The 14,963-nt window shown below is 42.2% G+C and overlaps 1 protein-coding gene across 9 annotated transcripts in view; it reads right to left on the bottom strand.

Annotated features, from left to right (window-relative positions):
• The window catches only part of PARP6 (poly(ADP-ribose) polymerase family member 6), a 145,437-nt gene that overhangs the window by 110,268 nt on the left and 20,206 nt on the right, over positions 1–14,963 (bottom strand). For 6 of the 9 annotated variants that reach the window (XR_004536953.1, XR_004536946.1, XR_004536954.1 and 3 more), the window contains exon 1: positions 5,481–5,721. The exons of 2 other annotated variants lie outside the window; for them this stretch is intronic. The gene's annotated coding sequence lies outside the window, so the exon portion shown is untranslated. Of the gene's footprint in view, positions 1–3,832; positions 3,902–5,480; positions 5,722–14,963 lie in introns of those variants that run through there. One more of the 9 variants, XR_004536947.1, reaches the window with a different exon arrangement.

Raw genomic sequence — 14,963 nt, 5'->3', positions numbered from 1 at the left:
ACCTTTAACATAGCAGTTCGCAACAAGGCATTGATTAGGGAGAAGAAAAAAGAAAGTAACATAGTAGATGACGGCAGATAAAGACCCGAATGGTCCATCCAGTCTGCCCAACCTGTTTCAATTTAAATTTTTTTTTTTTTCTTCTTCTTAGCTATTTCTGGGCAAGAATCCAAAGCTTTACCAGGTACTGTGCTTGGGTTCCAACTGCCGAAATCCAGCCCATCTACACCCTCCCAGCCATTGAAGCCTTCCCCTGTCCATCCTCCACCAAAGTGGAAACAATAGATTAAAGTAGGATTATAGAAATGGGTGGGGTAATTTCATCCATTGCAGATCCTCTTCATGGGCTAATACAACACAATCCTGTTATTACATGACAAATATAACATTGTCGGGCCCTTTTAATAATGTGCATTAAATTTGCAGTTACTTTGGCTTTTAACATGGGAAATTAGCACATGGTAACTATCGAGATCATTCCTTGCATTTTTCAATACAGGTTCTACATTAAAAGTTCCCTTAGCACCTGGTACTAAGGTAGCAATTAACGTGGAACCACTTAGCAGTTCCTATTTAGGAAGCTGTTAATGGTCCTGTGCTAAGTGCATATTAGTCAGCATGCATGCAGTATGTTTTTTAATGTATTTTAATTCATTTTCTATCCCGCTCTCCTCAATGAGCTCAGAATGGGTTGCAGTTTAACAAACGTGGAGGAGCATAATCAAAAGAAACGTCTAAGTCCGTTTTTGGCCTAAGTCGCTAGTCGCCCAAAGTCAGCTAAGTAAAATGTCCATTCCCAAAAAATACGTCCAAAATATTTTTTTTTCCCGAAAATCGTCTAGTTGGACGACCAGACGTTTGATCGTCCAGACCATTAAGTCATCTATCATTATACCCCATTCTCATCCAAAAATTCATCCAAGTCAAAAACGCCCAGAACAAGACCTTTTGGATGTGGGCGGGGTCAGCAAAGTGATGAACTGGGCACCCAAACATTGCACTAGAGTAATTGGGTACCTTACAGGGTACTGCTGTGAACTTCACAAAAAGGGTGCCACATACACATCTCACCACAACAGCCTTATAGGTCATGGTGAGCCCCCCAAAACACCCCCCAGAACCTACTAGACTAGTGTGACCATATGGCTCCAGAAAAAAGGGGACGGATTGAGACATCCGGGTTTTACTTCCATTGAAAGTAACCAAGATGTCTAAATCTGTTCTCCTTACTTCCATTGCTTTCAATGGAAGTAAAACCCGGATGTCTTAATCCGTCCCCTTTTTTCTGGAGCCATATGGTCACACTAGTCTAGTAGGTTCTGGGGGGTGTTTTGGGGGGCTCACCATGACCTATAAGGCTGTTGTGGTGAGATGTGTATGTGGCACCCTTTTTGTGAAGTTCACAGCAGTACCCTGTAAGGTACCCAATTACTCTAGTGCAATGTTTGGGTGCCCAGTTCATCACTTTGCTGACCCCGCCCACATCCAAAAGGTCTTGTTCTGGGCGTTTTTGACTTGGATGAATTTTTGGATGAGAATGGGGTATAATGATAGATGACTTAATGGTCTGGACGATCAAACGTCTGGTCGTCCAACTAGACGATTTTCGGGAAAAAAAAATATGCCTGCTCGGGACATATGGTGGAAGCTTAGCTGACATGTAGCCAGGTGCCATGTTATGAAAGGACTTATACACTAGTATCAGGCCTTTAAAGATGCAGCGTTTGGTTATGGGTAACCAGTGAGTTGATGATAGAGCCTGGGAGATGGAGTCATGAGTGTGCAGGTTCTTTAGAAGGCTGATTGCTACATTTTGAACACGTTGGAGACGTTGTGTATTCTTTCCTGTCAATCCGATGAATAGTGCATTGCAGTAGTCCATGCAGGAGAAGAGAAGGATTGAAGTTCCATGTTTAAAGGGGAAAAGGATAGTGATAGGAGTGTATTACTGTTCATCTGGCCACAATGAACAGACAGACACAGAAATGTTAGTAGAAATTAGGAAGGCTAACAAACTGGGTGACACAAAAATAATGGGTGATTTCAATACCCAGATATTTCTTGGATAAATGTAACATTATGCTAGGGAGGTAATAATACTGATATGCATATTGTTCCAGTTGCTTGCGGAATTAATTCAAATCCATTGAAATGGATGAACTTAAGGCGACTTTTAGAAAATATAACACATCATTCTGTATAATGGATTCTTCAATTTGTTTTTGATAAGTTAAAAGACTGGCTGAATTTACAATTTATTTCTGGTATTTTTCTAGAACATAAAGCAAGGCAGGGACAGTTGTCACTAATTACAAAGCCTCAATTCCCTTGTTTATGAAGATCATGAAGGGTTTGATAGTAAATCAATTAAACCCTTATACAGAAGCTTTTGATGTTTTGCAAGATTAACAATCGGGGTTTTGTGAACGATATAATACCGAAATTGGACTGGGTTCTCTAATAGCTAAAGGATGATCTTTGTTATGTAGAGTTCAGAAAGCCATCTTAATGCGATTCAATTTGTCTAGTGCATTCAATCTAATGGATAATATGCTTCCTTCATCTATTCTAAGTCAATTTGGCATTGATGGAAATCTGAACTGGTTTAGAGGAATTTTTGCTCGGTGATCATATCAGGTTAAAATTCAAGGTGTCAATGTGGGGTCCCAAAAGAATCACTTTTATCACCCATTCTATTCAATATTCTTATGAAATCTCTGAGCCAAATACTTTGCCAGGTCCGCTATAAAGTCTATATATAAGCAGATGACATCACAGTTTTTCTTTCTGTGCTGTCATCTGCAGGTGAGATATTGCAGAAGGTCTGAACCTTCTTGAGCATTGGATTCAGGGGCATCTTCAGAAACTAAATAAGGATAAAGCAAAGTTTTTCTTTATAGGACAGGAAAATTATATATGGAATAGTAATGAACTAAAATTGGTTGGATCTCTAGATGACCAAGGGGTAAAATGGGCACTCAAGGAAAACAAGGTCATAGCAGAGAGGTTAAATTAATTCTTTGCTTCAGTCTTCACTGAGGAAAATATGAGGAGGATACTGGTGCCAGAAATGGTATTCAGTGCTAATGGGTCAAAGAAACTGAAACAAATCTCTGTAAAACTGGAAGTTGTAATGGGGCAAATTGACAAATTGAAGAGTAGCAAATTACCTGGACCAGATGGTATACATCCCAGAGTATTGATAGAATTGAAAAATGAACTTGCATAGTTATTGTTAGTAATCTGTAATTTATCTTTAAAATTCAACATGGTACTGGAAGACTGGAGGGTGGCCAATGGAGTGTCTGGGAAACTAGAGACTAGTGAGTCTGACATTGGTGCCAGGCAAAATGGTAGAGACCAGGACCAGCTCAAGAGACTGTGGCACCCTGAGCCAGCTTTTGCATTGGTACCCCCATCCCCACAATCTGGTATCTCTCTCTTTCCTCTTCCACCACCTGTGATCCAGTATCTTCCCCTCCTTCTGGACTGGTTCAGGGCACTAATGATAAAGGGTACCAAAATCTCAATCCAGCATCTATCCTTCTAGAAGTGTGAAGGTAAACCAGACCGGGATTTTGGTGTCCTTCATTACTGGTGCACTTAATTACTGGCACCCTGGGCAAGGGCCTCACTGGTCCATTGGTTAAGCCAACCCTGATAGATACTATAATAAAGAATAAAATTACAGAGCATATACATAATCATGGATAAAATGAGACAAACCCAACATTGATTTAGTAAAGGGAAATCTTGCCTCACCAATCTATTACATTTCTTTGAAGGAGTGGATAAAAGTGAGCTGGTTAATATTGTGTGTCTGACACAGTACCTCACTAAAGACTCCTAAGGAAATTAAAAGTCATAAGATAGGAGGCAGCATCCTACTGTAGATTAAGACCTGTTTAAAAGACAGAAAACAGAGAGTAGGGTTAAATGGTCAGTATTCTCAATGGAGAAGGGTCTGTGCTATCTTGAATTCATATACAATCTTCATTTCCACCACCTCCATCAGGAGATTATTCCACGCATCTACTACCCTTTCTGTAAGGAAGTATTTTCTTACATTACTCCTGAGCCTATCACCTCTTAACTTCATCCTATGCCCTCTCCTTCCAGAGTTTTCCTTCATTTGAAAAAGACTCACCTCCTGTACATATCCCCTCTCTCCCATCTTTCCTCCAGAGTATACATATTAACGTCTCTAAGTCTGTCCCCATACAATTTATGACAAAGACCACTAACCAATTTTGTAGCAGCTCTCTGGACCGACTCCATCCTATTTATATATTTTTGAAGGTGGGGGGTCTCCAAAATTGCACACAATATTCCAAATGGGGCCTCACCAGAGACTTATACAAGGGCATTATCACCTCCCTTTTCTTACTGGCCATTCCTCTCCTTATGCACACAAGTATTCTCGGCTTTGACCGTTGCCTTTTCTACCTGTTTTACCCACCCTGAGATCATCAGACACAATCATCCCCAAGTCCCACTCTTCTTCTGCACACCTTCTATACCAGGGGTCTCAAAATCCCTCCTCGAGGGCCGCAATCCAGTCAGGTTTTCAGGATTTCCCCAATGAATATGCATGAGATCTATGTGCATGCACTGCTTTCAATGCATATTCATTGCGGAAATCCTGAAAACCCGACTGGATTGCGGCCCTCAAGGAGGGACTTTGAGATCCCTGTAAATCTATACTATACTGTTCACCTGGATTTTTGCAGCCCAAATACATGACTCTGCATTTCTTAGCATTAAATCGTAGTTGCCAATTATCAGACCATTCTTCAAGCTTCACCAGATTCCGCCTCATGTCATCCACACCCTCCGGAGTGTCTACCCTATTACAGAGCTTAGGGCTCCTTTTACAAAGGTGCGCTAGCAGTTTTAGCGTGCGCTAGCCACTACCGCCTCCTCTTGAGCAGGCGGTAGTTTTTCAGGTAGCGCGCGCTAATCTTGTGCGTGTGCTAGAAATGCTAGCGCACCTTTGTAAAAGGAGCCCTTAGTATCATCCGCAAAAAGACAAACTTTGCCAGACAGTCCTTTCGCAACATCACTCACAAAGATGTTAAATAGAGCTGGCCCAAGGACAGATCCCTGCGACACTCCACTAATATCTTTATCCTCCGAGCAAACTCCATTTACGACTATCCTTTGTCTCCTTCCACTTAACCAGCTTTTAATCCAGTTTGTTATTTTGGGGCCCATACTGGATGCATTCAGTTTATGTATCAGTCGCCTATGCAGCACTATATCCAGCGCCCCTCCCATATTCAACTGTTTGGTTACCCAATCAAAGAAATCAATCAGATTCTTCTGACAAGACCTGCCTCTCATAAAATCATGCTACTTTGGGTCCTGCAGTCCATTTGATTCTAGAAATCTCAGCATTCTCCGCTTAAGAAGCGTTTACATTAGTTTACTCACTACTGAGGTCAGACTAACTGGCCTGTAATTCCCAACCTTCTCCTTACTTTCGCTCTTGTGCAGAGAGACCACATATGCTCTTCTCCAGTCCTCTGGGACCGCACCGGACTCTAAGGAAGCATTAAAAAGATGAGATAACGGAGCCACCAGAACCTCTCTAAGTTCCTTGAGTACCCTTGGATGTAGCCCCTCAGACTCCATTACTTTGTCTTCTGAGAATCTTTCCTGGTCTACTACACATCCATTCCTACTTGTGTTCGTTTTTTTGCGGACCTACTCCCGGTCTTCCATCTGTGAACACAGAACAGAAATAATTGTTAAGCAGTTCAGCCTTATCCTTTTCCACATATTTGTCACCCTCACCCTTGAGCCTCACTATGCCACTTACATATCACTTACATATCTATCACTTACATATCTAAAAAATCACTTACATATCTAAAAAACATTCTGTCCCCCAATTTTACCTTATTGGCTATCTTTTCTTTCATTTGCATCTTTGCTTTTCTGACAGCTTTTCCTGCTTCTCGTAGTTTTTGCACATATTTTTGGCTGTCTTCCTCTTTCTGTGACGTCTTGTTATTTATTTATTTAATTAATTCGTTTTCTATCCCATTCTCCCCAGAGTGCTCAGAACAGGTTACAGGTTGACATATATAATTGAAGGCTAATCTTTTCAGCTATTGCATTTGAGAACCAAAGCGGCTTTCTTTTCCTTTTACTTGTATGTATTTTCCCAACATAAAGATTTATAGCCTTTAGGATAGCTTCTTTCAGTTTTGCCCACTGCTTTCCTACTTCATTCAACTGTTCTCATGCAACTAATTCTTCTGTGAGGTATTCCTCCCATCTTGACAAAGTTAGTTCTTTTGAAGTCTAGAACCTTCAATCTTGAGTAAGTCCTCTTATGCTGCAAACCTTGATACCTGGAATGCCCTCCCAAGGAAGCAGGGCCTGTTTTAGACATTCTGGGGCCCAAGAAAGAAATTAAGGAGGGAGCCCATGATCCCCTCTCCTCTCTGCACCCTCATCCTGATATCCCTTCCTCTCATTACTACCACACATAAACTCCCCCTCCAGATATACCCACCTCCCAGTACTACCACACATAAAACAACTTTAAATGACTTCACACACACACAGACCTTTACCAAATATAGAACAAGAGATCACCAATAAAAATTGAGCTGGGAACCCCAAGAAATTAAACTCAGTAAGTATTACAACACTGGAGAAATAAAAACAGATATGCACTTCTTTCTATACTGAACACACAAGGATCCCAGCCTGGGTCCACTAAAAATTAGGCACCTCACTTGCTATGGGAGGTAGCTAATTTTTGGTCCTGGACCTGGGCCTGGGATGGTGGATATCCCAGCACCCTGACAGTTGAAAATCACATCCTCCGGTCTGGCAGCCAGAAATCTCCAAGTTCTGCAGCTAGAAGCAGTCTCTCTGCCCTCCCCCGTGGTTTTTAGTATCTCTCTTCTCATTTCCTCCCCTCAGAACTGGTATCTGCTTCCTTCCCTCTTTTCTCTCCCCAGATCTGATATCTCTCTCTCCTCTCTCTTCCCTGGTCTTCCTTCCCAATTTATTTTCTGCTTCCATCTAGATTAAATTTTTTCTTACTATCCAATTCTCAATTTCCCTCATTTCACTGTGTCTATCTATATCTTGCCACCCCTTTCCTTTACCCCCTTCAGTATCTAATTCCATTCTCTTCCTATCCAGCATGTGCCTTTTTTTCTTTATCTTCTCCTCTTTATCCTTTCCATCCATCCAGTATGTGCCCTCTTTCTCCACTTCCATTCAGCATCTGCTCCCCCTCTCCAATGATTAAGCTAAACCTTACATCCAATGTCTCTCTCCCTTTACTCCACTTCCACCATCTGCTCCTTCTCTCTCCTTCCACCTCAGTTCCATCGAGTATCCTACCCCTCTCCTTCCATCCCAATTCCATTGAGTATTCAGCCCCCTTCTCTCTCCCTCCACTCCAATTCCATCAAATATCCTGCCTCCCCTCTTTCTCCACCCCAATTCCATTCAGTAGCCTGCTTCCTCATGTCTTCACCACTGCTGCTGCTTTCCCACACACTTCTGATGGCACATAATAAAGCTCAAGCGCCACTCAGCCCCTTCCTTTCACTTTTGTGAACACCTTTCCAAATCAGTTTTTCAGCAGGGCCCCAGTGCAGCAGCCATTTCATAAGTTGAAGGTGGCTGCCTGGCCCAAAGCTTTTCCTCTGATGTGATCCGCCCAGGTGGAAATAGGAAGTTGTGCCATAGGGGAAGCTTCAGACCGGGCAGCCGCCTGCAAATAATGAAAATGGCTGCTACATCGGGGCCCTGCTGAAAAAGAAAACTGTGATTTGGAAAGGCAACCACGAAAGTGAGGGGTTGGGGGGCCAACAAGGGGAACAGATGCCCGGAAAGCAGGAGCTACTGGAGCCTGTGAGGCCCAGGACAGCTGCCATGTTTGCCCTCCCCTAACACCAGCCCTGCAAGGAAGGTAGAGGAGATAAAAATGGCGATGGAATTCAAAAAGGCGTGGGATGAACACAGAGGATCTCCAATTAGAAAATTAATGATATACAAAACAATGTGTGTTTGTGTCGAATGGTGCTTATTTGGTGAATCAGGGACCACTGTTCAGGCACTAGGCCTGATGGGCCGCCGCGGGAGCGGACCGCTGAGCAAGATGGACCTCTGGTCTGACTCAGCAGGGGCAACTTCTTATGTTCTTATGTTAAGAACTAAGGCCGGTGCCAGGCAGACTTGTACAGTCTTTGTCCTTTATATGGCAAACTGGTTTAGGATGAGCTGGAGAGGGCTTTAACAGAAACTCCACTAACTTGAACTTGAGGGCAGTGCTGAGCAGATTTTTTTATTTATTTATTTATATATATTTTTTTAATTTATTTATAAGCTGAGATTTTTAACGTCTTTGTCCTGCAAATGACAAAATGGATTCAGATAGGTTGGTGTGGGCTTCGATGGCAACTCCAGTAGTTGGTATCTAAGGTCAGTGTTGAATGGACCTCTATGGTCTATTTCCCAGAAATGCCAAAGAAAAACAATGATCAGGTATTCTTTTGTTGGTTCAGCATTGGCTCTCACAGTCTCATCAACTGCAAGATTTACGTTACACAGTGTTGGACACAGTAAAGTTACCATGAAAAGGAGATATGGTTACTGCGGATGGACAGACTAGATGGGCTATTTGGCCTTTATTTGCCATCATGTTTCTATGTTTCTATATAATGGTTACTGCAGATGGACAGACTAGACGGGCCATTTGGCCTTTATCTGCCATCATGTTTCTATGTCTGTGCCAGAGGGAACAAGAATCGATATACTGCTGAGACACAGTGGCTCCATTAGGATTAAACCGCGAAGTGGAATGGCGGGCAGGCCTACATTGAGTAACCCCTTGTGAGCTAAGATTCTTCACTGTCCAGGGATAATAGAATTGATGCTGTTCCAAACTATGGGTAACATCTTTGATGGATCTTTAAAAAAAAAAAAAAAAAGTGACTGAGCACCATTATTCACTTAGAATTTTGTTTCACGTGTATTTAAATAGGGATTTTTTTTTTTTTTTTTTTTGAGAATTTACAGATGGATATCTCCATGCTCTTCAGAAGGGAGTCACCAACCACAACTTCACTTTGTTTCTTAGGCACAGTGACTGCTGATCCTAATGCTTTATAAGTTCCAATTGTATCTCTTCTTGGTTTAAAATACTTAGAGGGGCATAATCAAAAGAAACGTCCAAGTCTGATTCGGATATATGGTGCTAGACACCCAAAGTCGGCAGTTGTAAAATGTCCATTCTCAAAAAAATACCTCTACAATATTTTTTTCTCAAAAATCATCTATCTGGACGTCCAGGATCATCCAGACTGCCAGTACGTCTATCTTTATACATTTTTGACCAAAAATACCCAGAACAAGACCATGTGGGAGGGGCACCTTACATGGCACTGCTGTGAACTTCACAAAAAGAGTGCCACATAAACATCTCACCAGAATTCCCTTATAGGATATGGTGAACCCCCCAAAACCCACTATGCCCACCTGTCTACAACCCCAATAGCCCTTAAGGCCGCAGGTAGCACCTATATGGCAGTATAGTAGGGTTAGGGGGGCTCACATTTTCCACCATGAATGTAGTGGTCAGAGTGGCTTATGGACCTGGATCCATTAGGCTTTCCTATAGCAGGTGCTGATGTTCCAGAGACTGGTATGTACTTTTTTTATTCTGATCTTTGTGGCAGTGTGAGGGGGGTCAGTGTGTGTGGGTCTTTACTTTGTCTCTGCAGAGGTTATCTGATCACTTTGGATACCTTTTTGACACTTATACTTGCTTTTACATCGTCTAAGTCACAAAGTATACGTTTCATCCAGGAAGTCTCATGAAACCTTCAATTATCCCTGCAGGATGACTAAGTTTAGGTCAGCCCACATCCCATCCTAACCACTCCTCCAGATATGCCCCTTTCAGCTCTGGGCGCACAGTGGCATTCAGAGGCCTAAAAAGTCCCTGGATACATCCAGAAAGTTGGTTTGATCATCGGCACTTGGACAACTTGTTTAAGTCGTCCAAGTGCAGACTTGGGCGAGGTTTTACACATGTTTAAGTTTCAATTATGAGCTCCTTATCACTCAAGGTTTTACATTTAGGTTGTCCCCTTTAACTTTCCATGCAGATTATTCCTTATGCATTAACTTGGGCCCTCTATTCACTCAATGCTCATCACCTAGTTTTGCCCTCATCGCAAAATATCCACTATGAGTCCACCAAATCATCTGTGTTTTTCTTTCTAGTTCCAAGCTTTTGGAATAGCATTCCACCAAACATCAGAGCTGAACTTTCCTTGCCCAAATTCAAAACACTGTTAAAGACCCATTATTTTTAATTGGCATTTAATATATCTGGTGCCTAAAAGTTATTCAAATGACCCGTATTGCCTCACAGAGATACCATATTGAATTATTTATTGTTCTATTTGTTTTGTGGTATGAGTGCATACTTTCCTACTTTAACTGGAGTTCCTTTCCTCTTTATTATTTTCTTTTTTGGATTTTATGGTGCTTGAATCCCAATCTCAGTCCCTGGGAGTTACAATTTATTTAGGTTTTCAGGATTTTCACAATGAATATACATGAGGTCCACTTGCATACAGTAGAGACAATGTATATAAACAAATCTCATGGATATTCATTGTGGAAATGCTGAAAATCCAACTAGGTTGATGTTCTTGATTAGATGGGCAAAAGGGTTGAAATAACATCTCGTAAGTTTGAAACTTGTGAACAGTAATTAACACTCGATCATCTACAATCTGGTTTTCGTCTCCAACACTCCACAGAGACTGCCCTCACTAAGGTCTGCAGTGACTTGTTTATGGCCAGATCTAAGGGCCTTTACTCTATCCTTATCCTTCTTGACCTGTCTGCTGCCTTTGATACTGTAAATCCTTACTCCTTGATATGCTGTCCTTGTTTGGATTCCGTGAATCTGTCCTCTCCTGGTTTGCCTCCTACCTTTCCCAATGCACCTTTAGTGTATGTGTTGGTGGGTCATCTTCTGTTGCTACCCCGCTAGTGGTTGGTGTACCCCAGGGTTCTGTCTTAGGACCTCTTCTCTTCTCTCTCTACATCTCTTCCCTCGGTGCCCTGATCGCCTCCCATGGCTTCCAGTATTACCTATATGCTGATGACTTCCAGATCTACCTCTCTACACCTGAAATTTCATCTAAAGTCCAAGAAAGAGTCTCTGCTTGTTTGGCTGACATTGCTGTCTAGATGTCCTGCCATCATCTGAAACTAAATATGTCCAAGACTGAGCTGCTCCTCTTTCCTTCTAAACCCTCTACTCCTCCTTTCTCCATCTCTGTAAATAATACTGTCATTGTTCCAGTCTCCTCTGCTCGCAACCTTGGAGTGGTCTTCGATTCTGACCTCTCATTTTCTACGTATATCTAACAAGCTGCTAAGACCTGTCGCTTCTATCTCTTCAATATCACAAAAATTCACCCCTTCCTTTCTGAGCACACTACCCGGACCCTTGTCCAAACTCTCGTAACCTCATGCTTAAATTACTGCAATCTACTCCTAACTGGTATCCCTGAATATCGCCTCTCCCCCTTGGAATCTGTGCAAAACTCTGCTATGCGACTCATCTTCTACCAACCTCGCTACGCTCATGTCACCCCTCTCCTTAAGTCACTTCACTGGCTCCCTATCTGCCATCACAAACAGTTCAAGTTCTTATTGCTGACCTACAAGTGTGTTCATTCTGCTGCCCCTCAATATCTCTCCTCACTTCTCTCTCCTTATACACCTCCCAGAGAACTCCGTTCCTCAGATAAGTCACTCTTAGCATTACCCTTCTCCTCCACTGCCAATTCCAGACTTTGTTCCTTTCATCTACAGTAGCTGCCCCCTATGCCTGGAATAAATTACCCAAGTTTGTCCATCAAGCCCCTTCCCGCCCCTTGTTTAAAAGCAGACTGAAAACCCACCTTTTTTTCTTCTGCCCTTCAACCCAGCCTGCTGATTATCCATTCCCCTTAATTATATCCATGACATTCTGTTTGTCTGCCCTGCCTGTTTAGATTGTAAGCTCTTTCGAGCAGGGACTGTTTTCATACTCTTTGTGACTCTGTGCAGCGCTGCGTGCGTCTGGTAGCGCTATAGAGATAATTAATAGTAGTAGTAGTTTATACTTAACATAAGAACATAAGAAATGCCTCTGCTGGGTCAGACCCGAGGTCCATCGTGCCCAGCAGTCCGCTCACGTGGCGGCCCAACAGGTCCAGGACCTGTGCAGTAATCTTCTATCTATACCCCTCTATCCCCATTTCCAGTAGGAATTTGTCCAATCCTTTCTTGAACCCCAGTACCGTACTCTGCCTTATAACGTCCTCTGGAAGCGCATTCCAGGTGTCCACCACACGTTGGGTAAAGAAGAACTTCCTAGCATTTGTTTTGAATCTGTCCCCTTTCAACTTTTCCGAATGCCCTCTTGTTCTCTTATTTTTCGAAAGTTCGAGAATCTGTTCGAAGAATCTGTCCCTCTCTACTCTCTCTATGCCCTTCATGATCTTGTAAGTCTCTATCATATCCCCTCTAAGTCTCCTCTTCTCCAGGGAAAAGAGACCCAGCTTCTCCAATCTCTCAGAATATGACAGGTTTTCCATACCTATTATCAGACGTGTTGCTCTCCTTTGAACCCTCTCGACTAACGCCATATCCTTCTTAAGATACGGCGACCAATATTGGATGCAGTACTCCAAATGCGGGCGCACCATCGCCCGATACAACGGCAGGATAACTTCTTTCGTTCTGGCTGTAATACCCTTTTTGATTATACCAAGCATTCTATTCGCTCTCTTAGCGGCCGCTGCACACTGTGCCGACGGCTTCATTGTCATGTCCACCATTACCCCCAAGTCCCTTTCCTGGGTACTCTTATTCAATAACATCCCTCCCATTGTATAGTTGTACCTCGAGTTTCTGCTCCCCACATGTAATACTTTACATTTTTCAATGTTGAACTTCATCTGCCATTTCGCCGCCCATTCCTCTAATTTGTTCAAGTCCCTTTGCAACTTTTCGCAGTCCTCTGTAGTCCGAGCTCCATTAAATAGTTTGGTGTCGTCTGCAAATTTTATTATCTCGCACTTCGTTCCTGTTTCTAGATCATTTATGAAGATATTAAATAGCAGCAGCCCGAGCACCGAGCCCTGCGGGACACCACTCGTGATGACCCTCCTCCAGTCGGAGTAGTGACCCTTCACTCCTACCCTGTGTTTTCTACCCTCCAACCAGTTTCTGATCCATCTATGTACGTCTCCTTCCACCCCATGGTTCTTCAGTTTCCGGAGTAGATGTTCATGGGGCACCTTGTCAAAGGCTTTTTGGAAATCTAGATATATGATGTCTATGGGGTCTCCTTTGTCCATCCGTTTGTTGATCCCTTCGAAGAAGTGCAATAAGTTCGTTAGGCACGATCTTCCCTTGTAGAAACCATGCTGGCTGGTTATCAGAAGTTCATGTTTTTCAAAATGTTGATCGATGTTTTCTTTTATCAGTGCTTCTGCCATTTTCATAAGCTTTCAAAAGTCAATACCTTAAAAAACATAAATAAATATATGAAAAGTAAATCTTTCACTCACCTCTTGCGTGGATTATTTTTTAAAAGGCTGGATATGTTGGGTTGCTTCTTAATTAATCTGAGCTTAAATTGAGTGAAAAAAAGATTTACCTCTGACAGCCGCTAACCTGGCTGAATTACAAACGCTGCTGAAAAATGCACAAATGGCTGGTAGCCTGAACAAATGGTACTACAAGTCAGAAGTTTCAAGCTTCTGCCAATTCAACCTCTTTGTAAGTTATTACCAAATGTCCAAAATGCACAAAGGAAAGGATCATCCTTATTCAGATTAGAGAATGACATGGGGAAAAAATTTGGCCCCGGCCCCGGTCTGACACTACTATACTAATATATATATATGATTGTAACAATTATAGCAGGAGTGTGTGGCGCAGTGGTTAAAGCTAAAGCCTCAGCACCCTGGGGTTGTGGGTTGAACCCCACGCTGCTCCTTGTGACCCTGGGCAAGTCACTTCATCCCATTGCCCCAGGTACATTAGATAGAGTGTGAGCCCACCGGGACAGATAGGGAAAAATGCTTGAGTACCTGAATAAGTGAATGTAAACCGTTCTGAGCTCCCTGGGAGAATGGTATCGAAAACTGAATAGTAGCGCTTCTCCTTGAGCAGAGACGCCGACGCACCACAGCGTAGAATTTGCAGAAAGTTTTAGTCCTTTATTGTCCCCTGAGGAAATTTGATGCTGTTGCCGAAACTTGGATCCTAGTAGGGACCATTTCTATATTACATATCAAGGACTTACTTTTGGACTTTTGAAAAAACTACTAATAAAAGTATTTGTAACTGGAATTTGGTTCAGACATCTCCTGTGCCTCTTTTTTTGTTGTTCTGGTTTAACCCGAGACTAGGTACCTTCTTTTTCCTTTTTTTAAATATTGTAATTGCCATTTATCTCTGGGATTCAGTTTCTTCTTGGCGGTCCATTGGCTCATCCCTACTTTCTGTGATTAGATTGCCAAATGTCCAACATCTGTGTGACTCAGTCTAAGGTACATTACTAACTATTGATTCCAAACCACTATAATGGCACATTAGTGCCTTTAAAAAAAACTAGAAAATATAGCAATCTTTAAAATTTCATTCGCTGTGATCAGGCACTGAGAAAGAAAACTAATATAAGGAGAACCAAATGTTTGAAAATAAGTAGGAGGAAAATAATATTTTATAACTAAAAAAAAAAAAAAATCTTTTTTAGGATGTGCCTATGAGGCAATGTGTTATATGTCCTATGCTCAAGAGGTCCACTATCAAGTGTTATCCTTTATATCACAGCCAACCTATGTGTTGAAACATTGGAATTGCTGATGTATTTTTAGCCGTTGACCAGCTGCTGTATGCCTGGGACAGCA

Source organism: Geotrypetes seraphini, chromosome 14, assembly GCF_902459505.1.
Source record: "Geotrypetes seraphini chromosome 14, aGeoSer1.1, whole genome shotgun sequence".
Taxonomy (NCBI): domain Eukaryota; kingdom Metazoa; phylum Chordata; class Amphibia; order Gymnophiona; family Dermophiidae; genus Geotrypetes; species Geotrypetes seraphini.
Note: the sequence above shows the minus strand (reverse complement) of the source record. Positions and strands in the feature narration are given on the sequence as shown.